The sequence below is a fragment of the Saccostrea echinata genome, unplaced genomic scaffold (genome assembly GCF_033153115.1).
Source record: "Saccostrea echinata isolate AGI-Se365-2 ecotype Australia unplaced genomic scaffold, CSIRO_AGI_Sech_v1 ptg000007l, whole genome shotgun sequence".
NCBI lineage: Eukaryota > Metazoa > Mollusca > Bivalvia > Ostreida > Ostreidae > Saccostrea > Saccostrea echinata.
The window spans coordinates 5,929,589-5,957,531 of record NW_026889756.1 but is presented as its reverse complement, the minus strand read 5'-3'; the positions used below and the strand labels follow the sequence as shown (position 1 = coordinate 5,957,531).

Below are 27,943 nucleotides of genomic sequence, written 5' to 3'. Positions count from 1 at the left end.
GTCTTTAGGGAAAATCTGTATATTTTCAACGTGAATCTGTAGAGCACTTTTTTACTCGAAGATTCATGGAAAATACTAAACAGCTGTACAAGTAAACAACTCTGCCCATTGTTTCTGGAGAAGATTTTTTTAAAGATGCCATCAAATTTGCACTTATTTTTGATTATATCCCCTTAAAATAGGGTGATGCCTTTCATGTGAACAAACTTGAATCCCCCACCGAAGAATACTTTGTGGCAAGTTTGGTTGAAATTGACGCAGTGGTTCTTGAGATGGAGCTGAAAATTTGAAACAACAGTGACGCTGGAGATGGACAATGGACAAACTTTGATCAGAAAAGCTTACTTGAGCTTAAGAAAGTTCTGTTTTCAGCTTTATTACCAAGATCATTAATGGTATCTTCATCACAGCTTTTTTCATCGCTTGAAGGATGGTATGATTCATCATCATTACCATCATCATACTCGTCAGCTTCATCACTTAAAAGTGGCCCTGTATCATGTCCTATTTAAAATTCTAAAAAAGAAATTATCATTTTAAGACTGTTCATTTTTATGGGGTTAACTTTCAATTTGTAACATCCAAACAACATCATAAATATAGATTACCATTCTCATTGACAACATCATGACTGCTGCTTTCATTTACAAATGATTGGTGTGATTCCTCATCCTGCTCAATTGCAAAAGACTCTGTCAAAACATTCAAATTAGATATTAAATTGGAAAATAACACTTTTCTTAAAAAGTAAGATTCAAATTTATGAATACAATAGGGGTTATCTATTTTTTTCTTTTTGCCTTTACTATGCATGCAAAGAAGAGTCCCATGGGCTACAACATTTCCCATGTAAAAGAAGCTTTTCTTAATGTTTATAAAGAGTTTTTCTCCTTAATTTTCTCATGCAAAATTGTGAACTCATATTATGACCCTATCCTAACTCTAAAGGGTCTCTGAATCCACTATCCCCCCCCCCCGTGCTTCCTTCCTCCCTTTGGCCATGATTTGAACAAAAAGGAAGCTACAAGAAGGTTTAAAAATACTTTTTGTGGTCCAGTTGTTCTTAAGAGGATTTGTAAAGATTTTAACCAGTACATAAATGTATGTATATATTTCAAGGTAAATCTTTGATCCACTATTGTGGCCCCATCTACCTCAAAGGCCATTTTTTGAACAATTTAAAATCTTTATTACATCAGGAAGCTTTCACATAAATTTCAGCTCCTGACCAGTAAAGTGAGAGTATTATGGGCTTTGAGAAGAAAATACACATTATGGTTTAATTTGACCTCCAAATCTTTTTTCTAGTACCATAATAGTGTACGATACATTTATTAACTTGACAACATACCAATCTTCTCCTGGATTTTGTATGCTGGTGAGCACAGACTGGGCTCACAGTTTCCAGCAAAGTTAACAGCTGTAACTCTAAACTCCCACTCTGAGTCCTGAGGAAGATTGGTGACAGTAAAGAGGGGTCAGTGCAGGGGTACTCATTTCTCTGTTCCCTTAAACCTCTCTTCTACAAGGTAGTCTACAAAGATAATCAATATTATCAACTGCTACAGTGTTTATGTGGTTTTGAACAGAGATCAACATTTCCCTTTTTTTATTCTACTTTTAAATTAGTACCTGTAATTTTACAGCCACCATTATGTTTAGGTGGTTCCCATTTCAGATAAGTTATAGAATTGTTGACAGCCTCTGGTACACCAGGTGGCAAAACCTTGGCTAAAATAAAAGTTTAATAACGTGAAAGAAAAAATAATTGAAAATAAAGTACAATATGGTAATTGTTTTTTAAAATGTTATAATTTTTTTTCAAATATACTTACTGTATTTGGGCTTGGGAGTTATGGGACCAATCACATCACTAGACTCACTAATTTAAAAACCTTCAAGATTCTTGGCCTGTATGTGGAAGTTGTATTCCTTGTCCTTTTTTAATCCCTTCACTGATGAAAAAACTCTCAAATTCAAGTTTTGTAAACAAAACAAATTTCAAGAATCAATTTTGTAAAACATCTTTTCACAGTTTTCAGCCATAATATACTAATTACATGCAACAAAAGGACATGTAAATCCACTTACTAGTTCATAAGAAAGATACATGTGTCAACAAGTAATCAGTTACTCACCCTCATAAACACACTCATCTACTGGGAAGTCATTAGCCTGCCTCCAGTGGTGGGGTCTTCGTATTCTATGACATATCCTATAATCTTCTTAAACCAATCATTTCTTGGTTTGGTCCAATAGAGAGATTGACAAAATCTTCATCAATGTCGAAAACACTTGGATGTCCAGGAGGATCACAACAAGCTGAGGAAACATTTAATATTTACAAAATTTTTCAACCCAGTTCATCATGCAAGCACAAAGACATTCTTTTAATTGTATACACCAATCAATGCTCGAATCTTAACATATCCCTTCATATTGAAACAAAGTCTTAAAGTTTGGAATTCATTTGATATCTAACAATTCATGTTCAACAGAATTATCACTTCACTTCAGCTTAGCTTCAGGGGAGAGATCAAAATTCATACACATCTACAAAAACTAATCAATCACCTGAAAATGAATTTCTTTGGCTACCACTTAAATATTTAGATGACTTGCAAAATAAAGTGGACAGACAGGACAGTATATATAGCTTGAACGAATAGGGATATACTAAAATACTTAACTAAATGTGCATTCTCAACCAAATTTGTGCACAGTGCACTATTTAAAGAATGTCCATACAAAGTAGTCAAAATACCAATCCCAAAAATCTTGAACTTAGCATTTTACAATTTTTTCCTCATAAAAATAGACGAATTCAAAATTTGATGAAAAATATTAATGCTCTCAAACTAGGAATAATTAACATTTTTGGTGGAATGGCTCTGTTCAATGGTACCAGTTATGGAAGAAAAAAAATGCTGCTGTTTGTTCTTTATCACAAAATACATTGTATTTAAAAAAAAAAATTCCATTTCTTTTTTATTTTAAACATTTTTTACTTTATATTCCCACAAAAAACTTTAATCCACTATTGTTGTGCCACTCTACGGGTACCTCTAGGAACCATGTTTGGGAAAAAAATTGTACAGCACTTTTTGAGGATAACAGCTAGGACATTAATATCACTAATCAATGTCCTGTTGTGACATACATTCCAACGAAAAACTTCAATCCTTCATTGTAGCCCTATCCTACCCCACTGTAGATGCACTTCATTTATTTATTTTTAATTACAAAAAGACAATTGAACAAACTACCATGTTATGACTGCATCTTATTATGACATTTTTTTTATATGTTGATGTAAAAAAAATATTGATTCCATACTGGTTCCACCTACCCCATTAAGTCAGATTTGAACATGCAAACTTGAATCTATACCATGTCAGGACACTTCCACATAAGTTTCAATGGTTTATAAAAAGGAGATTTTTATATGAATCAAATTTTCACTGTTTCATAGCTACTTCTCCTTGAAAAGTTGGTCACCATTCATTTAAACAAATTAAAATTGCTAAGTGGTTCTCCAGAAGAAGTAAAATGCTCCTGAGCTTTTGAGTAGATTTTTGTCTTAACCTATATTTCCACTTTTGCATAATGTTTTAGTTCTTACAATAAATTTGGATTCTACAATACCAATTAAAATATATTCAGTTAAAACTCCATGATTTAATTCCATACCAAAAGCATTAAGTGAGGAACTACTCTATGTGTACTTAAAAAAGCAGGCTTCATATTTTAGGGGGCCCTTGGCGCAGACAACAATGCCCTAATTCATGAATACCACTAAGAAATCATTTATAAATACAACATATGGTACAGACATTTATAGCGCTAATTCATGATGTCGCTAACACCTCAAAACCCAGTGATTTCGCTAAATTTTGAATACACTATTTTATGGACACATACAGTATATTTTGTGGCGGAAGGTTTTTTTTAGAAGAAAATGATCATTTCTTTCTCTTTCAAAGTATTTAAAGTATGCTAAGTTTGGATTCCTATTTTTCCATGCAGCCTACACACAGAGTTATTCTGAGCCATGAATTGTTTTATGCTGGTCCTAAATTATATATCAAATAAAATATCATGAATTCTATCATTATATTTGATAAGTATAGCAAATATATTGTGAAAATCCAGAAAAAATAGCCGTAATTTAAATTAAGCTTAAAATTAGCACTATTTTGGTAATATCTAAAAATTAACATCATAGACCCCCACTTTTAATTTTCTTTTCTGAATATATAAAATACTTTTAACCATTCTTCTTAAATTCAGTAAAATGTCATTACTTTCAAGATATTTTATTGCTTGATAAATTTTTTAATGCCAGAAAAATATTTTCTGAGTGCAAAAAGGTCAAATAATTGAACTTGCGAAGTAATTTGAAAATTTTTTGTTGTCACAAATTTTAATACACCTATATATTCAAGGTGAAATAAGACTGTGTTTGTTCCCATAATTTATTTGAAAAAAATATTGGCGGAAAAACTTTAAAAATTGATTTATGTGTAAGACGTATTTACAGTGCAAAAAAGTCAAACTAAATGCTCAATAGTGCCAAGAGAAGCACATTAACCCCTATTTTTTGTTTTGATTTTTAATTAAGCTAGGTGTGTAGATTCTAAAAATATACTTGATAAAAGATTCTCATTACTTTTGAATTTAAAAGTTCAAAATTATGCTTTGTAAAGTAGAAATCTGGTGTCTGATTATAATCGATAACATTGAAACACTAGAAGCTGATTCCAAACATTGATCGAAAATGAAAATAAACCAATGCAAGGAAACTCACAACATCTGTGTGATAAATGTATACAGACAGGGAAACTCACTACATGTGGGTAAATAATGCACTCTGGCAAGGAAACTCACTACATGTGTGTTAATAATGTACTCTGGCATGGAAACTCACTACATGTGTGTAAATAATGTACTCTGGCAAGGAAACTAACTACATGTGTGCAAATAATGTACTCTGGCAAGGAAACTCACTACATGTGTATGATAATTTTAAACAGACAAGGAAACTCACTACGTGTGTGTAAATAATATACTCTGGCAAGGAAACTCACTACATGAGTGTAAATAATTTACCCTGGCAAGGAAACTCACTACATGTGTGCAAATAATGTACTTTGGCAAGGAAACTCACTACATCTGTGTAAATAATGTACTCTGGCAAGGAAACTCACTACATGTGTGTGATAATTTTAAACAGACAAGGAAACTCACTACATCTGTGTAAATAATATACTCTGGCAAGGAAACTCACTACATATGTGGAAATAATGTACTCTGGCAAGGAAACTCACTACATGTGTGTGTAAACTATATACTCTGGGAAGGAAAATCACTACATGTGCAATTATTGTCCTCTGACACGGAAATTCACTACATCTGCGTGATAAATTTTAAAGTTAAAGATAGAAACTCAAAACGTCGACACAAATACTGAGGTATGTGACTAATGCAGAGATCATTAGATACTGTACGTAGCATGAAAAAAATTGCTGGCTTCACATCAATGTTGCTATGGAATGAAGGAAAAAAATATACTACATGTTTTGTCTTTGATGAAAAAAGAAAAAAAAATAAAAAAGATAGAAATAATGTTATATTGTAATATATTTCAATACAAAATTTAATATTGCAATGTATCCAAGGTATTGTAATAGGATTTTTAATTTGCAATACCTAGCACTTAACTATGAACACAATGAGTGATTTGGCAATCTTAAAACAAACTACATTTCCTTTGCAGTAAATTCATCATCAACTTGTTCCTACTATGGATAAATTATATATGGCTCAACTAGTATTATAAACAATGAACGTATATCCCTGAATAGAAAATAGCAAAATTTATATTTTTTTCCCTAAAAATGTATGTCTGTAACATGAATATATTTCATTCAGAATGAAAGTAATAATAAAGAAATAATCCTTGAAATATTATGTTTTTTATGTTATGTCAAAAATCTTGACGCGAGCCCATTGCAGAGGTCTGAGAGAGGAACGAACGACTACTCTGCATAGGAGATTGGTAAACAGCACCCCCCCCCCCCAAACAAACAAACAAACAAAACAAAAAACACGATATAATATCTAATCATAATATTTAACCTCCTGGGGTAGTGAACTCTATAAAACATGTTTAGTAGACTTATCTATAATGCATATCATAGAAGAAATATGGAATCAAAATAATCATCCCAAATTAAACATACATGTATTAACCATTAGAGAGAATCTAGGTATGTCACTCCAGTTTGTTTACTTTGTACCCCATTGGTTTTTCTGAGCTGAAATCATGTTTTTATTTCAAAATGAAATGCCATTTCACATTCTTTTGACATATAATTCAGTCTGTCTTTAATTTGATGAAGCTTTTAAATTGGATTTGCATCTCATAAGAATCCTACAATTTATTCTCAAATACAAATCAATCAGTGTTTTGGAAAATCCTTAAGTAAAAGCAAGAGGCCACTCAATCTCATTCATAACAGTATGTCACTTCTTTTCATATCCATGCTCAATACATTTCACTCTGATTCTTATTCTTCATAATTTCAATACTTTGCCAATGCTTCATTGTGTTACCAATGTATACCAGTTCTTCTTACTTTTATACTAATTCCAGTTCTTAACTACTGTAACATTATTTTTAAATTTGCAAATTAAATCTCTGTTACAAATATCAATTTAAATATTTTTGTTGTAGGCAACCAAGAATTCAAGTAATGTGAGAAAAACAAAATGCCAGTAATATGTCTTCAATTATGTCATAAAAATGACTCTGGCCATCCGAACCGAGCAGCATCCAATCTTATAATTATGTGTTGATACTTATAAGTGTTGTCAAATCGGACAATTTTTAGTAACCGGTTAATCGCTTACTTTTCCGATCAAGTAAACGGTTACACGGATGGATTTTTTTTTTTAGACCTTTAAACATCCTTGCTCATGGTATGTATTCAATAATAACTGTAATATATGTAACGTCATTACAATTTCCATGTTTAACATTTACATACTGGCCAATATCAAACGCAAATGCACTGTAGATGCATTTCATTTATTTATTTTTAATTACACAAAGACAAATTAAAGCTTCTAAATGAATTTGTTCTTGAATATCCTGTAATGGTTGGCAATTTTTGCGGATGTCCTAAATATAAACTTACTTTAGTTTCGTTTCTGTGTATGTTAATTTCATTTTACATATTTTACACCTTTCGGATTTAAATTCTTTTAAAACATTTCGGAATCTATGCTTTTGATGGCTGTGGAGGCATCTTGTTTAAAATTAATCCTGTACTGCGGACTAGCACAGTATAAGTGAGGTAATTATAATTAACCCAGGTTTTCTACATTGTATACTGCTTGGCAATCAAAGCCATCGATTAGATAAACTGTGAAAACTAAGTGTTATCAAAACAAATCGGTCATGTTTGTGAAACGCTAGATCAAGTCTAATGTTAAATAACGGTAAATAAAATGGTAGAGGTGTACATTCATTTCTGAACAAAATAACATTTCTTTTCTACTTTTGTCTATATATCCGAGTAACTGAGTAGCAGTTTTACTATCTGATACTCGCATTGTTTGCCGATTAACCGGTTAACCAGGTACTCGTTGACAACACTAGTAGAAATGGTTAAAATGGCATCACACAAAATAAAGATGAATTAATTATTCAAACAACAGGGAGTAATACAGTAAAATATGCTTACAATAGCAAAGAGCCGGGGACCAAAATATTTAATTCTTTATAAACATAAACTTTCCATTTACAACACTTTTAAATCTATGGGGAAGGAAATCACTTCAATGTAAGCATATAAATTCATTTTAAGCATGTTTGCTATAACAATGTTCTGGCTGATTGATTTGAAAATTTTATAAATGGTTCTTCAATGATGTGCACAATTTAGGAGACACTGCAACAAATGGAAGCTAGACCACTGCTCCTTGATGAAAATATATCCTTGTTCGTAACCTTATTATAAATCTGGCTTAATAGTCAGACTGGGTGAAGCCTATCTTTATGAAGTATTGATACTGATGGTGGCATTACATAAAATCAAAGGCCTGAAGGCCTGAGAGACGCATCCCACTGAAGGTAGAAAACTCAAATTTTTTTACTCAGAAAAATTCGACATACATCTTGAGGGAACGAAAAAAAATCAGGAATAAAAATAAAAATTAAAAATATCATTTCTTTGAGGTTAAAAAAAGATTTTGAGTCGTGGCATTTTTTTAGTCGGTCAGAAGAGGGCAAACAAACATTTTTTTAAAGATAGTCTGATATATCAATCATAATTCATTGATATTTAAATTATTTTATAATTGATTTTAATTATACTTTTATTTTTTTTTTATTCTTTCATTATAAACATAGTAGAAAGATGAAATAATGAACGAGAATTTAGAAATGAATGATTATTGAATAATTCTATATAATTTCATATCTGAATTTTTTCAGTTTCTTTCATTATGAGCATTTTTTTTTTAAATATCAATACTTTGTCTTAGACTAGTTTTATCAATCAAAATGACATAATATGTAAACCATAGTGGGATACATGAAATGTTCATATAATTCGGACTGAAAAAAAAAAAAAAAAACAATCGGGAGTGGTATACGGTATACTATGAAACACGTTTCCTCCGATATTTTCGATAAAATTAACTCAAAAAGTCTATGTTTACAGTATTAGTAAACCTATAAATTGAAATCCACTGTCATTGCAATTTTTTATCAGATATTTTATCATACTCAACTGACATTTTACCAAAAACCGATCATTTCACCGTTTCGTGTCACCCTTCCTCGTGGAATTTTTTTCCCAAAACAGTCTAGACGAACTCCAAAAACAGCTTTGCTTTTCCAGAAGTAAGAAATTGAGACTGAAAAAGACTCCGAAAATAGAGTCCGCGATTTTTCGGCAAAAATGATGGGTCTACAAAAACTGTCTGTGCAAAGTTTTGGAAAGTATGGCAATTATGCCAGTACTCAGAAATGCTAAATAAAAGACTTCGGAAGAGATCGTATTTGTCAGATTTTTGATTTTATTAGCAAAAAAGGAGATATTTACTTTCAAAGTTGACGTTTGAAGTCAGGTCAATTACAGAGAAAATGATACGTTTGAGAAGTTAATATGCATAATAAAAGGAATATATATGCAAAATGGGACAATACATATTGTAACTGTTAAAAACTTGACTGAATTTTACACATATATTAGCATTCCGGTATTTTTATTTGTGTACGACATCTGAATTGAACGCGTAAGTTCTTACCATGGTTATTTACCGATTTTTTAGGTCACCTGAGTCACTCAGGTGACCTATTGCTATCCGTTCTCGTCCGTCGGCGTGCGTCGTGCGTCGTGTGTTAACATTTGAACATTTTTAGCTTCTTCTCTGAAACCGCTTAACCAATTTCAACCAAATTTGGCATATAGCATCTATAGGTGAAGGGAAACAAAAATTGTGAATTTCATGGTCCCTGCCCCTCTGGGGCCTGAGAGGTGGGGCTAAAACCACCAAAAATAATGCAATCTTTAAAAATCTTCTTCTTTACTCCAGGACATCAAGCAGTCAAACTGTTGGCATCATTGTAACAAGCATTGAGCCCTCTACCAAAATTGTGAAATTCATGGCCCCAGGGTCAGGGGTTCTGGCCCCAGGGTGGGGCTATATACATCATATAGTGAAAGTGCATTATGTCTTTGAAAATCTTCTTCTCTGCTCCTGGGTATTAAATAAAGTAACTTAGTACATAGTTATGAAGAGCAAGAGTGCCTTTCATGAAATTTCGTGAAATTCATGACCCCAGGGTCAGGGGTTCTGGTGTTAGGGCGGGGCTCTATTGATTATATAGTGAAAATGCATTAATTCTTTGAAAATCTTCTTCTGTGCTCCTGGGTATTAAATAAAGTAACTAAGTACATAGTTATGATGAGCAAGAAGTCCTCTTCAGAAATTGTGAAATTCATGGCCCCTGGGTCAGGGGTTCTGGCCCCAGAGTGGGGCTATATAGATCATACAGTGAAAGTGCATTATTTCTTTGAAAATCTTCTTCTCTGCTCCTGGGTATTAAATAAAGTAACTAAGTACATAGTTATGATGAGCAAGAGTGCCTCTTCCAAAATTGTGAAATTCATGGCCCCATGGTCAGGGGTTCTGGCCCCAGGGTGGGGCTATATACATCATATAGTGAAAGTGCATTATTTCTTTGAAAATCTTCTTCTCTGCTCCTGGGTATTAAATAAAGTAACTAAGTACATAGTTATGATGAGCAAGAAGTCCTCTTCAGAAATTGTGAAATTCATGGCCCCTGGGTCAGGGGTTCTGGCCCCAGGGTGGGGCTATATAGATCATACAGTGAAAGTGCATTATTTCTTTAAAAATCTTCTTCTCTGCCCCTGGGTATTAAATAAAGTAACTAAGTACATAGTTATGAAGAGCAAGAGTTCCTCTTCCAAAATTGTGAAATTCATGACCCCAGGGTCAGGAGTTCTGGTGTTAGGGTGGGGCTCTATTGATTATATAGTGAAAATGCATTAATTCTTTGAAAATCTTCTTCTCTGCTCCTGGGTATTAAGTAAAGTAACTAAGTACATAGTTATGATGAGCAAGAAGTCCTCTTCAGAAATTGTGAAATTCATGGTCCCTGGGTCAGGGGTTCTGGCCCCAGGGTGGGGCTATATAGATCATACAGTGAAAGTGCATTATTTCTTTGAAAATCTTCTTCTCTGCTCCTGGGTATTAAATAAAGTAACTAAGTACATAGTTATGAAGAGCAAGAGTGCCTCTTCCAAATTGTGAAATTCATGACCCCAGGGGCAGGGGTTCTGGTGTTACGGCGGGGCTCTATTGATTATATAGTGAAAATGCATTAATTCTTTGAAAATCTTCTTCTGTGCTCCTGGGTATTAAATAAAGTAACTAAGTACATAGTTATGATGAGAAAGAAGTCCTCTTGAGAAATTGTGAAATTCATGGCCCCTGGGTCAGGGGTTCTGGCCCCAGGGTGGGGCTATATAGATCATATAGTGAAAGTGCATTATTTCTTTGAAAATCTTCTTCTCTGCTCCTGGGTATTAAATAAAGTAACTAAGTACATAGTTATGAAGAGCAAGAGTGCCTCTTCCAAAATTGTGAAATTCATGACCCCAGGGTCAGGGGTTCTGGCCCCAGGGTGGGGCTATATACATCATATAGTGAAAGTGCATTAATTCTTTGAAAATTTTCTTCTCTGCTCCTGGGTATTGAATAAAGTAACTAAGTACATAGTTATGATGACCAAGAGAGCCTCTTCCAAAATTGTGAAATTCATGACCCCAGGGTCAGGGGTTCTGGTTTTAGGGCGGGGCTCTATAGATTATATAGTGAAAAAACATAAATTCTTTGAAAATCTTCTTCTCTGCTCCTGGGTATTAAATAAAGTAACTAAGTACATAGTTATGATGAGCAAAAGTGCCTTTTCAAAAATTTTGAATTTCATGGCCCGAGGGTCAGGGGTTCTGGTGTTAGGGCGGGGCTCTGTTGATTATATAGTGAAAATGCATTGATTCTTTGAAAATCTCCTTCTCTGCTACTGGAGATTATTTAAACAAACTAAGTGCATGGTTTTGATGCATAAGGATGCCTCTTCAAAAATTGTGAATTTCATGGCCCCAGGATCAAGGGTTCTGGTGTTAGGACGAGGCTTTATTGATTATATAGTGAAAATGCATTGATTCTTTGAAAATCTTCTTCTCTGCTACTGGAGATTATTTAAACAAACTAAGTGCATGATTATGATAGGCAAGGATGCCTCTTCCAATTTTTTTAAATATGTGGCTTCAGTTTTTGGGGTTCTTAAGGAAGGGGGGGGGCTCTATTGATTATATAGTGAAAAAGCATTAATTCTATTAATTAATCATTAATTAATCCTGTCTGCTCCTTAGCGTTGAGCTGATAAATAAATTGCTTAGCTATGATGAAAATGGGAGCTTCGAACAGAATTTTTAAATCTTGTGGTCCTAGGGTCATGGGTTCTGGCATAACGAGAGGGGGGGGGGGGCTTTTGATAATATAGTGGAAAAGTGTTAATTCTTCGCAGTCCATAGTTATGATGATGAGGGTAACTCTTCCAAATTTGTAAATTTCTTGACCCATGGTCTTGGGTTCTGCTGTTAGGGTAAGACTTTGTTGAATCTGTAGTGAAAATGCATTGTACCTGTGAAATTCTTCTCTGCTTCTGGGCATATTGGAAGAAAACTGAGTAAAATTTTAAATGATATAAGTAAGCGTATTTCTACCAGATTTTTGAACATCTGGACCATTTGTCTAAGCATTCTAGTCCTGGGCAGGGCTCTATTAATTTGTATTCTACTGAGAGAAGTTATTCCCCTTTTCCGTTCACTTTTGATAATTAATCACTGTAAATAATGTATTTGAAAGGTAAATAGAATAAGATAATTATGCAAGAATGTTTATCATATAATTCAAAAAGTATTTTCTTAGTTTTAATAATCAGGTCGACCTGTAAGTAATAGATAAATAAAAATGAGACAAAAATAACTTATCTTATTAAAAGTTCTTCAAAGACCATAAGAGAGGTCAATGCTAGAGGTCTTAATATGGGTTTAAAAATAGTACAGAAGCAATAATAGTTTGTTAATAGTCTGCATGGTGATAGTGTTAAGTGGGGGGCAGATTAGAACTTAAGTTATGAGTTGATACTGAATACTAGACTAATTAATTTTTTTGATCCTGATCTTCCTACTTCTCTTGCTTTAGGGCAAAAAAGCTTCATCTCTCAGTGTATTTAACTTCTAAATTGTTGTATTATACTCAGGTGACCGTTAAGGCCCTTGGGCCTCTTGTTTTTTATCACATACGAACAGATATTATTATGAAAACATTTTTAAAACTATTAGCTATCAAAATGAAATCTTTAAAAACCACTCTTCTAGAAATTAAGGTCACAACATGTCTTCTAAATATAAACCTGTGAATATCTCTGCTCCATAGTGAAAAATGCGCATTTTCTAATTAAAATACATACAAGCTGGGTGTCTTCAAAAACAAGTAAAAGCACCTAAATATCATAGGAACAACATAAAATTTAAATCAAGGAGACAATAAATCAAATAAGAAAATAATTCTTACTGGCAGTATTGAATTCGGTGTCGTATAATCCAATTTACTACTATGCAAGAGTATGAAGCAATAAATAAGTCAATATCCACAAAATAATTTCATAAATATAATTATCCATTCAACAAAAATTAAAGTAAAGTCACAATGCGCTAAATACAGCCATTATGCAGCCGTATATTTGAAGAAAGCGAACGACAATCCATTGTTTGTTTACATCGGACGCCATTTTGCCGCAATGCATGATGGAGCCAAAGACTTCGTTTTCGGAGTTCACACCATTTTTAGAGTACGTCTTGACTGCGAAAGGTGGCCCTTGTTGCAAAAATTTATTCAGTTGAACATCTTACTATTCGTTTCATCAAGTGAAAAAATAATGATATCCCTTCTATTTCTATAAAAACAACCATCTTGTTCCTACTGTTAGTGATGTTTTATAAAATAAAATTATTGTATATTTTTCTCAGATATTCGTACAAGCAATGTCGTATTACAAGGCCTAATAATTTATGGCAAGAGCTGTTGCGATGTAAATAGATCTTACTCCGCGTAGCACATGTTTGTTTGTTGTTGTTTTCTCTCTTTCTCTATTTTTGTTTTGTTTTGTAATTGTTTCTTTTTTGTTATCTTTGTTGCTTTCAAAGTATAAACAACATATATATGTGAGATTTTATGTTATTTGGTATTTAAAATAGACAATGAATATCACCAACTTGTCAATATACATTTGCTCTATTTTCAATGGCGTATTTAGAATCAATATTGTGGAGTCCTTTGTCGCCGCAGTAATTGAAAAGAAAGAAATGGGGGTCGACTGCAATGAGGCCACATCGCTGTTAGGGATGCGCCTCAGAAAATAGTTTGTGTCCAAAAACATGTGAATAAACATGATAAATATTAAATCCCTCTTTATGACATTATGATATCATGAAATTAGCTTAACAGCAGACTGGGTAGTGCAACTTGTATAATTATATTTACATATATTACCTGAATTAATCTCATCATCATCATCACTGTCAAATGAATTTCCATTGAATTCCCAACTAAAAGGGTCCGATTCCACTTCCACATCTGAGCTAGCCATTTGGATGTCTAAAACATCAAAGCATTTAGATTCAACATCACCTTTTAAAAATTAAAACTGTCTTCAAACAAGAGGCCCATGGGCCACGATGCTCACTTTGGTCAAATAGGTTCAATAAAAGACTTACTTATAGACACAAAATATTACAAAAAAATTTATCAATTCAGATTCTGAGATCTTATTTTCCAGGTATAAGTCATCTGCTAAATGTGTCTTTGTGTGACATCATATTGTAACTAGGGGATTGCTTTAAAATCAGCCCCAGTATTTCCAATTTGTTTAAACATCATTTATGTTAAAAATTATACAAAAAATATTTTTTGGAAAAAAATATACAAACTTAAATTTAAATACAGATCAATCTGGATTTTAACTTTTTTGCACAAAACTATAAATTAAGAGCATATAAAATTATAATCATGTAATGAAAAAATATGAAATTCAAGCAATATTATCATTCTTTCTACATCCATCCACTTTACAAAACAAAACCACAGATGTTGAGAGTAAATTAATAATATAAACTTACTTTTATAGTCTGATATAAATTTGATCTCAAAACCTTTTTGGTCAAAGCCAGCCTGGCAGTAAAAATCTGCTTCTGACGAAGGTGACATTCGTCTTCTCTGAAAATAGATGTGATCAGGGAATACATAAGCTTTAATTCATAACATACAATATAAATGGTGCCTGTTTTGGAGGGTAACAAATGAAATTGACACCCTTTTGAAAACCATTGTTAACCTTTTGTTTTGTCATTGAAATGATCCCTCCTGAAATATTTTATCGACCAAATATTAGAAGATTTTTTTTAAATTTTAATCAATTCTTTGCCTGTAATCAAATGACCACCAAAACTTGTGTTGGATCTAAGGGAAAACAAGTTTCTTGGTTGACTAGCGATACTTTTTACAAAAAAGTTAACTGTTTATTGAGTTTTTTTTTTAAACATATAAACATAGGTAATCAAAGATTACAAAGCTCAATGAATGGTACATGTGTATCTATAAGTAAGGTAAATCTTGTACCAATTTTGTGCGAGATCAATTATCAATGCAAGTTTGGTTAAAGTAGGACTTATAGTTGCAAGGGAATCGACCTGCTCCAAAAACTTTAAACTTAAACTGTTTACTCATAAAGAAAATGTAGGTCAGTTCCAGCATCCATAGCATGTCTGGTAGTGTCCATCCCTAGTTTCGTCATCCATGCAAGTTTAGTCATAACATGTCATATAGTGATAGAGCTACTCCAAAGACATTACTCTGGTCACATATCTGAAAAATGTAGGTCAGATTCAGCATCAAAAGCAAGTCTTCTTGTGTCCATCTTTAGATACATCATTCCATGCTAGTTTGGTTCTGGTAAGGCTAATAATTACTCATCTGGAAAATAAAGGTTAGATCCAGCATCCAAAGCAAGTCTGGTAGTGTCCATCCCTAGGTGCATCCTCCATGCAACTTTGGTTCAGGTAGGGCTTAGTTACTTGGAAATGTATGGACTTGCTCCAAAAACTTTAACCTGGTCACTCATCTAGAAAAATTTAGGTCAGATCCAGTATCTGAAGCAAGTCTAGTATTGTCCATCCCTAGATGCATCATCCATGTAAGTTGGGTCCAGGTACGGCTTATAGTTACCTGGGAATGGACTTGCTCCTAAAACTTTAACCGGGATGCCGACACAAACGAAAATCAATAATTATGATTTGCCATCTAAATCACATGTTCAATTTCAAGTGTGATTTACAACATTTTCATAATTTTATTCGGTAAACAAATAAAAAAAATTACAAACTCATTTTTAATGGACCCAAATTATAGCTTGTATAGCCACTGTATTAGTGTAAAATGTGCACTGTGCCATTTGGCTGACCCCACAAAATGCAAGAAAGCCTGATTTTCTAGTTTGTAAGTTTATTGCAGTCTGCACTCTTGGTATTCGTCATCGAAATTAAATGATATCCATGGTGTATCATATAACAAGAGGCCCAAGGGCATTAACGGTCACGTGAGTATAAAACAATAATCCATAGAGGATCCATAGAGTATAAAATAAACTGATAGAACCTTAATTTGTTGCCCAAAAGCAAGAAAAATAGGATGATCATGATCTTCGAAATAATTAGTCTAATATTCAGTATCAACTCGTAAATTAAGTTCTAATCTGTCCCCAATTTAGATTTTTTTCCTATAAGTTTTATTTTCTAATATGCCCCCACCCTACCCCCGACGGTCATAATTTGAATAATCTTGAATCTACACTACTGTAAAACACTTTTTATTCACAAGAACTTTATTTTTGCGTAATTACGTGAGACAGTGTGCTCGTGAAAATTTCATTCTCACTTATCTTAGTATTCCTAAAGATTATATACAGCAAACACATTTCGTGAATATTCTGTCTCGCTAATAAGGAGTCAGTGACTATCTCGCGAAAATGAAGTGTCCCGAAAATTTAGTGATCTACAGCACCTGAAGATGTTTCTGTATTAAAATGACTAATCATGGCTTTGTTGTTCTTGAGAAGAAAATTTTTAAATGATCTTTCATATATATTCCTAACTAAAATTTGATCACCTGTTGTGTCCCCTCCCTACCCCAGGGGGTCATGATTTGAACAAATTTGAATTTACATTACCCAAGGATGCTTCCATATAAATAAGACAAATCATGGCTTTGCTATTCTTGAGAAGAAGATTGTTAAAGATTTTTCCTATGTATTCATATGTAAATCTTTGATCATAAATTGTGGCCCCACTCTATATTACCTGAGGATGCTTCCATGTAAATATAACCAATCAAGGCTTTGCTGTTCTTGAGAAAATAATTTTTTCAAGATTTTTCCTACGTATTCCAATGTAAAAATTTCATTGTTCATTATGGCCCCACCCTCCCCGGGGATCATCATTTTAAGAAATTTGAATCTACACTACCTGAAGATGTTTCTACATCAGTTTCATCTTTCTTGGCCCAGTGGTTCTGGAGAAGATTTTTCCAATGTATTCCCATGTAAAACTTTGATCTCCCATTGTGACCCGCCCTGCCCCCGGCAGGGGTGTGCAATTACCATTGCCTAACGCTCAGGGCTACCAATTTCAGAGATTGGGCTATCATAAATCTATACTGCATTAGCCTGTTGGGCTAGTAAATCTGAAACGAAAGTATATGTATATTTACATCGACTGAATTGATGTACGAATTAACTTTGTTGAAAATCATAATCTTTAATTCTTTTCAACATATATGTATTGTGTGTTGCTATCGCCAGTCGTTTCAGTGACTGTCACAATTATATTCGATAAAAATAGGGAGAAGTACCTGACAATAACATAGTGGAAACCATTATTTGTTTTATTTATTTCAACTTAATTTTTTTTTTTTTACCTTTTTGTTATACTTATACATGTATTGTTTTCGGTAGTTAATGGGCTAGTGATGATTGTCAACCTCGAGCTAGTAACTTTGTTACTTCCACTAGACCAGGCTACAGACCCTGAAACGTGCTACTACCCCACACGCACGCTGCACGAACGGTACACGCTCGCTACACGGTCTGCACGAAACGCTGCACGGTTTACACGAAACGCTACACGGTTTGCACGAAACGCTACACGGTTTACACGAAACGCTTTGCACGAAAGGCTGCACGGTTTACACGAAAGCCTGCACGAAACGCTTTGTACACGTTTCTCACACGCTTTGTACACGATTCTCGCACGTTTTCGCCTCGATCTGGATTTTCTATTCGGAATCTCTCGGACTTTTTTTAAATCAAGTAAATTACGGATTAATCAAAGATTAGTTAAGAATTGTAATCATTCAGATTAAGTTAGGATTAGAACTCGCTACAACAGTACTCTATTAACAGATGATACACAATGTTAAGTTGTATTTAATTAATATTATAGTTGTCATTGAGTATGTGACGCGCCCGGTGAATAGCCTATCATCGTCTATGTACAAAACTTTTTCACTAGACTCTAAATTACGTACTGAAAAAAAAAAATAATTATATTTGTAATTCATAATCTTTACAGCATTCAATATTTTTACAATTATAGTTTGATATTAACAAATCGTTTTATTACTGACAAATAAACCCAGTTATTGATTTGAAAAAAAAAAATTGATTAAATTAATTGTGTATGATTTCTGTAAACGGATTGATTTTCTTTCCTTTTCTTTTTTTTTATATTATTATTGATTGATTTATTCATTTTTTCATTTACCTGTTAGTAAATAAACACTTTCATTTGATTGAATTAGGTTCTGTTTATAATTTGCAAAGGTAATATGTATATGTACACTAAATCAAATAAGAACATTGTGAGGTGTGGGGGGTAGATTACCGAGATCTTACTTCTGTTCATGGCTAAATATAACTGGCACTTGTTTCAGTAAGTATACCATTGGGAAAAAATTATTATAGAAACAAATGCCCGTTCTAAGAAAAAAAGGATATCCATGTCTCCAGCGGGACCAGATACATGTTATTCAATTAGAATGGTAAATATATCGCTTCATTACAGAATCAAACTTTGACTTATCATTGAAATGTAATATGGTAGAGAAGCCGGGGGAATAGGTATTGTAATGCTTTAGTTCTCCATTTTGAGGCGTTGTGTTTATCAAATAAAAACAATATACGCACCACCTTGTAATATCCTTGATTTCAAATCCCGTCTAGACAAAAAAAAAAATGTAATAAATAGTCGCGGTTCTTAACAGTACATTCAATATACATGAATACATGTCCAGTGCCCTAAAAACTAAAAAATATGCCCTAAAACTGCGTGATTAATAAAACAACTAATATATTATTAATCCGGATTTTTTTCTTTATATTTTATTATTCACGAATACACTGGCAAATTAGTTTACTGTTTACAGAGAATCGGACAAATTTAAGAAATAAAATCCACGCGTATTTATTTTTACCCATTAAATACTAATAAAACTATCAAATCTCACGAATTAAAAATCAATCGTTATTGTCGGGTGTCATCTTAGCCATGATTGACAAGAGATAATACATGTACATGTAGCAGAACAAGTTTTCAGTTCTCGGCACGCGGAGCCCGTGATCGCTGTTGTAAATGACCTTGATCACAGTCGTAAGAAGAGTGTCGGAAGTGTAAAGAAGATTCCAATACATTTTTAAGGGGTGCATCAGGCGCACTCCGAAAAAAAAATATTTTCTTTAAAAAGAAAATTATCTATAAAAACATGTTAATAACAAGAACTCAAAGTTTGTGTTTACATTTGAACACCTCCCCCCCCCCCCCCCCCTCCCCCGGAAATATTTATAACCTTGTATTTGCCGATGCATGTTAATTATGATTCATTTATAAGACAATTATTAATCAACCAATTTTATGCATAAAAAGACTACAAATGACTCATCGTTTAAAAATTATTTGTATCACAATCTTGTAATATAAGAAAATTATGTTCGTTTATAAAGAAAAAAAAAAGTGTGCTCCCCGGCCTAGAATTTTCATACTTCACATTTATAGCAACGCACTAAACTTACAGTAGTATTTTATATTTCACGCCTGCCTTAACTATTTATTATTTTGCATTAATCACCCATATGTTTTTGTAATATCTATATACCACAACTGTAAAATGGTGAAAATATTCAAATAAATGAATGCAAGGACAAGACCGGATTATTGATGATTTCTTTTAAAACAATGTTCAGTATTGCTCCCTTTAAAAAATGTATTGAATCAAATACCTTAAAATTGATGTGCGTATAATTAATTACTTTGCAAATATTTTCTTTCCTTCTTTATTTAAATAAAAAAAGAAAGAAAATCAAACAAATATGTAATACATTACCGAGTAATTTTATTTTGTTGTTTCCGTAGTTTTTTCTCTCTTAAAATACCACCGGTATAATATATTCGAATAATATAAGTAACAAACAACACAGAATGACATGTTGATCCATCAATAGCCATATTTAAAATAAAATGAGTTCCGAATGAATCCTAAACGTTTCTCACACGATTCTTGCACGAAAGTCGCACGTTTCTCACACGGTTCTTACACGAAAGTCGCACGTTTCTCACACGCTTCTCGCACGCTCGCTACACGGTTTGCACGAAACGCTTTGGAGCTTACACGAAACGCTGCACGGTTTACACGAAACGCTACACGGTTTGCACGAAACGCTGCACGGTTTACACGAAACGCTACACGGTTTGCACGAAACGAAAAGCGCACGAAAGTCACACGCTTTTTTGGGGTAGTAGCACGTTTCAGGGTCTGTAGTAACTAATTTTTGTAATTGCACACCCCTGCCCAGGGGTCATGATTTGAACAAACTTGAATCTACACTACCTGGGGATGTTTCCACATAAGTTTTATCTTTCTTGGCCCAGTGGTTCTGGAGAAGAAGATTTTTAAAGATTTTTCCTATGTATTCATATAATGTAAAACTTTGATCGTCCATTGTGGCCCCACCCTACCCCTGGGAGTTATGATTTTAACAAACTTGAGTCTACACTACCTGAGGATGTTTCCACATAAGTTTCATCTTACCTGGACCAGTGGTTCTTGAGAAGAAGATTTTTAAAAGATGCCATTAATTTTTCACTAATTCTTGGTTATCTCCCCTTGGAAGACGGTGTGGCGCTTCATTTGAACAAACTTGAATTACCTTTACCCAAGGATACTTTGTTGCGAGTTTGGTTGAAATTGGCCCAGTGGTTCTTGAGAAGAAGTTGAAAATGTAAAAAGTTTACGCAAGACGCACACCCGCACGACGATGGATGAAAACAGATACATGTAGCAATAGGTCACCTGAGTGACTCAGGTGACCTAATAAAATCAGAGCCACCAATTAACATATTGACATACACTGGCTAAGCAACAAACTGTTCCTCTGATGTGGTTCCTAACTTCAAAATATCAAGTCATTTTGCATGGCTGCACCACAGATTTATGAAATTGATGCATATGGAAAATATTACCTTAGGCCATTCCAAGTTTTTTCTATGTTTAGCATCCACCCATCTTTCAAATACTTCCCTACCTATTCGCAAAAAACACACAAACCAAAAAGTAAAACACAAGTCATTATAGCCATAAAAATGATGTCATTCAAAGAATATGATTCCATTAATCTATTTTTCTCGTAGAAATATTTATTCTTCAGCAAAATCAAGGTATTAAATGCTTAAAATATTCCAAATATGGCATATTGTAGACAAATACTTAGAGAAATTGACAGAATTCAGTGAATCGACCAGAATAAACAATTTCAGGACTCCTGATTTTGTTTGTTTGTTTGTTTGTTTTTTTGTTAAGGTATGTCAAAAAAAACCAAGGCATACGCGGACGCTAAACATTGAAAAAACTTGGAATGGCCTTAAATGTACAATGGAATACCATACTAACAAATTCTAATTAATTATCTAGGCTCGCTCTTTGATCTCTAAAAGTTGGCATTAAAAAATGATTTTGGTTTAAATATATTTTATTCTAAATACTTGTTGTAATAGATGACAAATCTCCATGAAGTTCTAAAAACAGAAAATTTATTTCCACATATCTGTTATCAAGGTGGCAGGGGATAGTTTTTCTTTTCAATGCCAAACATGTGCCGAGGGGGTAGGCATATGCATGAGGTCAATAAAAACAGATCATAGTTTGGGGCAGTTTCTTGGGTGCTAATTAATTGCACTTCATATATCTATAGCTCAAAAAATGTGTCAACGTATAACATGTAACCTACATATTAAAGTGCACATGTACCGAAAATGCACTTGGAGGTCTTGGGCTGCTGTCATACCTATACAGCCCATCCCATTCCCGAGCGAGCAGGATAAAACACCCAGTATTCTGTAGAACAATGCATGCCCTAATGAAAATTCACCAATTGATCTGGGGCCATTCACCTTCCCTCTGAGATGCACACCACTGCTTTTCAGCTGAATTTCCTCTGCGACTGACCAAATGTCTTAGTTTCGCATTTACAACTCTATATATGCTAAGCATCAAAGTGACACCTACATGATGCACATCATTTTTCTCAGCAAGCTCTGCTACACTGCACATGTACATGTATCCCATAATTATTCTATTCATTTTTCTACATAAAATATCACATCAATCAGGGGATATCTCAGTTTTTAAAGAAATTTGACAGCGCGTACTAATCTATAGTATGAAACTATCCCCTGCCACCCAATGTCATATGGCCATAGTCAAGTCGTACCCAAGGCAATTCAAATCTTAACATGTTAACATACAAACATATATGGTTTTGAGTTGACACAGATAAATGCTGTTTTTATTCTCACGGATCAAAAAGTTCCTTGATAAAATGGTTTGCTTAACAGATAAAAGTTATGTAATTGATCCTAAAAGTTTCCTTTTATTATATTTTGCTAGTTGTAAAGGAGTATATAATAAATTTATCATTATAACAGTAACTTGATCCTGAGACCCGTATTACGTCTCGTTGATAGGCGCGGATCATCAGATCAAACTCATTTGATCTGATGATCCGTGCATGTCAACTTGACATGATACGGCTCTTCGGATCAAGTTACTATTATAATTATATATATATACTGGCCTCTGTTCTTCTTTCAGAAAATATCATAGGCTCAATTTTGTTGAGTCAATAATTTGGAATATCCCATAATTATCTCTTAATTTGAATCACTTATAAACATGTTAAATCAACACATGCCCCTGATCGGCCGAGAATTGCAAAATTTTGTGGTAATTTGCTTTACATTTAGATTATTTTACAACGTATACTTTAAAATTTATTAAATATCCATTCCAATAAACAGAAAGAACAGATTACATTTATCGGAAAACAAATTTTTTACTGAGAATAAACATAGTTTGAAAAACTTGTAGTGTTTTGGGCGAGTAAACATGGTACTGAAGGAGATGCCTATCCCGTTAGTATATAGATCCCTGACTTAATGCATAGAATAATGATTATAGTACGTTAAAAAAGTGTGTTATAAAATTTGCATTGTCTGTTTATGATACGGAATACAACAGATCTAGGGCCTATAAGTCAAAAAATTTATTTGTTTATTCATTTGAAAATTTTGTTACAATTCCAGGAAATGCAGACATGGCTCTTCTTTATAGTAAAATTCTGCGCCAGATTTTCATTTTGCTCAGTAAAAGTTCACTTCATTTATAATGCCCTGTTCACACAGAGAGTTTAATTCGAATTAAACATAAGTTACTGCGAATTAAATTTGAATCGCATTCGCACAGGGAATTTAATGCTAATTAGTTTAATTCAAATTAATTAACTGCACATTAAATTACTTCGCATTAGCTCTGTGTGAACGCTAAGCGAAGCTAATTCGAATTAAATTTTGACGCATGCGTAATTGCACAATTAAGTCACATGCCACATGTCTGTGGACAGATATGGATACTTATGCTATTTTTTAGTGGAAAACAAAGAAAAATTATGTTAATCACTGAAATGTGCATAGAGACTATGACAGAATGTAATATGGGTTTGCTGCGCATAAGGCGACGTGATTTGAAAATGACATCATAATAGCCTTACTGAATAGCCTTACTGTAGAAATAAAATTTTAATTCCCATTAGTTTACTTCGCATTAGCTGTAGTGTGAACACAATTTAATTTGCATTATTTTAATTAACATTATTTACTTCGCATTAATTTACTGCGAATTAAACTCTCCGTGTGAACAGGGCATAACAATTTAATGCATGTTACTGTCAATCAAAAATTGTTTTAATTAGTAAATCATGATGCAAAAACTAACATAACTTGCAGAAGTCAGCATAAACAACTTCACTAGCGAATCAAGATCCCATTCAAAAAACATTGGTAATGTAATGCAATATCATGCACTCAAGTGTATAATATATAATTTTCTTATCGGTATTGTAAAACAATTGATACCCCATATGAGTTCCACATGGTGAAAAGAAGGACCCTTGACATGACCGACTTGCTAACCAGACATGACCTCGGCCACTACGTGGCCTTGGTCAGGTTAATTAGAATAATCTAACTGTGTCTTGGGACAGGCCCTCACTACAGTTAGAATCCCTCCCATATACCAATAATATAGCAGAAAATTGCAGAATCGCTCCGAAATGATTTTGGAGAAAATTAATGAAGTTGCATTGAAAATAACAGTCAAATTAATCATAAAAAACCTTTTTGAGACTGTAAATACCTTTCATCTAAAAATTTAATCCATATAATGGAAGAATTCAACACTTTTTCACCAACATTTTTTACTCGTTTCAAATTTACACAAGATAATTCAGAACTCTCGGGATATTTCATAGTAAATGCACAAAGTTAGAGTTATCTCCCGTATTTTCTTTGCTACATGGACAATACACGGAATGTATTCTATCGTTAAACAGGGTCCGTAGGACATTTATCATTTTAATGATAGAACATTCTATCTATGGTCAAGTCAGTTCACCTCGTAGACCAAGTCTTGGGTCCGTATTTCACCATGTTGACCTCAGAAGAGGTAATAAATTGTTAATATTGTTAAGTTATGAGTTGTCATCAATTTATATAGGGGAGTCAGCTTGTAACAATTCTCCTGGTTACGAGTTGAATTTTATCGTTTCATTAATATGAGTTGACCTATTGGGTTTGATCTGATCTACTCAACATGTTAGAGGTTCACGGCGATATACTTTAAACTTGGCGCTTCGAGGTATATAAGGAGCGTAGGGACGTTTAACCGAGGCTCTTACTTGTAGGAGGAGATCTGACCTAGATACGATCATACGAGGCTGGTTACGAGTTGACCAAAAACCCTTAAACAGACACTGTAACTTTTCTGTGTTTCCCAATCCCAAACAAGGATAGACTGTAATGCAGGCCCAACTGTGTTCATTGTACGTGTATAAAAAATGAATAAAACGGGCACTATAAAGATTATCGTTCCGAAAAATTGACACATACAACTGACCTAGTTCGAATTTTCTCAACTAAGTGACAACTTTCCAAAGTTCACAGTACATACGATGAACTTCAAGCATCTTCTAAATTTCCATCTTCAAAAGTAACAAGAGAAGATTTTTATACTTTAAAGCTTACAAATACTTACAAAACTGTCTTTCATACGCAATGAAGTCTCAGTGATCAGTTCATGTTCATGTTGTAGGGTGTTACCTTCGCTTAACTGGTTCTTGTGAACTTCCGGTAACCAGCTCATTTCTGAAAAGTGAAAATCTTGTAATATGCAGGCAATATTTATGACTTTTAGAGTGGGACAGTTGCAAAGTATGATGGCAAAGGTACTTATTTTGGCCATTTTAGGGTGGGACAAGTCATTTTAACAACAAAAGACCTTACATACATAATCTATATAACTCAGTAACTGTAGGGCAGTGGCGGATCCAGAAGGGTGTCTAAAGATTAAGGGCCTGGGACACAAATTATAAATGCAATATTTAGCAACAACAAAATAAAAATTTCTTAATCTTTATACGAATAATTTTGGTTATAACAGGGGAGTTGGTGCCCCCTCCTAATAAAGGTCCCTGATTTTATTATGAATTGAGAAAAGACTCATGAATACATGTAGTTATTCAAATCCATGAAATAAACCCTCAAATCACAGGTTCCTCCTAGTTTTTGGACAATTTAGACCTGGCCTTCAGTGCAAAACTGTCAAATTAATCAATATAATCAAATTATCAGGAAATTAATTAATCAATTTAGATTTAGAAAGTATGCTACATTTAAGATTTAGACAGTATGTTAGAAGCATATAATATACTTTTAGTCAAGAGTGTACGGGGATTTACCCTCCATACACCTTGAGGCTGAATCAAGGGTGTAGGGGATTTACTCTGTGTTGTATTCCATACATGTGTGCAGAAGGCCCCAGTACTTTTTAACTATGCCTTGTGACATCACAATATTTTACCTTCAGCTCAAGCTGTACATAGTACATGTATACTAAATTACACCAGCTGGCTTGCTATACAAACAAATCTTGTATTACAAGTTAGCTTGCTGCTTCAGCCTCTGAGGATGTATAGAATACAATTTACCAGAGGAAAATCTCTTTACATCCTTGATTGAATTGCAGTGGATATATATCCCTGCTAGAATTACAAGAAAAACAATCCAATGCATGTCATATTTCCTTAGAAATAAAAAATGTCATGGTCAAGTAAGATTTTATACAACTTTCAAACATTTTCAGGTTGCATGATATCCAAAATCATGCACGTTTAAAATTCCCAAAATTATTTCATTTAGAAAAGGAAATCACCAAATATTTTGCAACTGAATGGAGTCTGTACCCTTCAAGTAGTAGCCATCTATATCACAGCCTCAACATGGCTGATGAAGGAGAAATTTAAAGGTCATATTATATTGTATATATGTACAGGGGTATTTATGAACTTTAATTTACTTTGATTTAATTTTCATACAAAATGAGGACGGGAAATATATTCTTTCACTGCAGTGGAAGGTATGAGACCAATTTATTTAAGACTTTATAAATCTATGTTTATGCACTGGTCCCACTCTGGTGAATAATATTGCCTAGTCTCTTATTCATGGACTATAAATTTGTGGAAACTTGAATGTAATTGATATTGCAATTCAAATTATCCTAGTAATTAAGAATACGAAGCCAAATATACTTATTAAGCGGATGTTGCATTATTTTGTATGCTTTCTGTGGTTCATGACATTATGCTGAAAATTCTTTCCAAAAAATATTTACTTGTACATACGTATGTTTATCTAGAGTGTTCCAAGAAAAAGCATGTGTTGCCTGCTATATAAGCTCATAAAAGTTGCAAATAAATCTAAGGATGGTCAGGTATTTGCTGTACAGTGCATAAAAAAATCCACAAATAGGAAGGCTATGATAGAAATTGACAATATAATAGAAAATGTTGAATATGATTCCCCTATCCTCAAAACTAACAAAATAATATTACAATTAAATCAGAAATAATTATAATTTAATACATGTTTCCAACAATCCTCTGAAAGTCTGACTATCCCTATGATATTGACTTTACTACACTTGAATTTAACATTCAGCTGATTTTCAAAGGAAATACTTAGTATTCAAGATATCTTTATCTAAATTCACACAATGATATATTGTGAGAACTATTCAAATGTGTCCATTTTTTTTTACCTTGACTTAGCTTTTTCATTTTGCATTTTGTTCAGTTTTAAAGGAACTTTTTTTTTTATCCAAATACACATACAGTGTACTATCACATGTTGGTAAGAAGTATTCAAATGTGTCCTGAATTTTTTATTGTGACCCCTATGATATTGACCCAACTATTTCAATCTGCATTTAGCTCAATTTCAAAGAAATTATTCAAGATATTTTTATCTATACACATATCTGAGATAAACTATGTCAATTTTTTTTTTTTATCTTGATCTTCCCTTTGACCTTGACCTCGCTATTCCTTATTTTGCATGTAGCTTAGTCTTAAAAAAATCTTTTAATTTATTTTTATCTATGCACTTGCACTGACACATATTGGTGATAACATTTCAACTGTGTCCAAATTATGACCTGTTCCTTTTGTTAATCATTAATCTTACTATTTATTTTAGTTACAGCTCTTTTTTTTTAAGGAAGTATTCATAATATTTCTATCAAACGTACAATAACACAAAATTGGTGAGAGTTATTCAACTGTGTC

General features: G+C 33.3%; 1 protein-coding gene and 1 long non-coding RNA gene across 2 annotated transcripts in view; one reads left to right on the top strand and one right to left on the bottom strand.

The window, feature by feature from the left end:
* The window catches only part of LOC133180692 (uncharacterized), a 323,243-nt gene that overhangs the window by 142,275 nt on the left and 153,025 nt on the right, over window positions 1–27,943 (top strand). The window lies entirely within an intron of this gene.
* LOC133180775 (uncharacterized) lies at window positions 469–1,473 on the bottom strand. Its single transcript, XR_009720379.1, has 3 exons — window positions 1,352–1,473; window positions 609–692; window positions 469–516 (listed from the first exon to the last, which is right to left on the bottom strand). It is a non-coding gene; the product is annotated as an uncharacterized LOC133180775 (long non-coding RNA).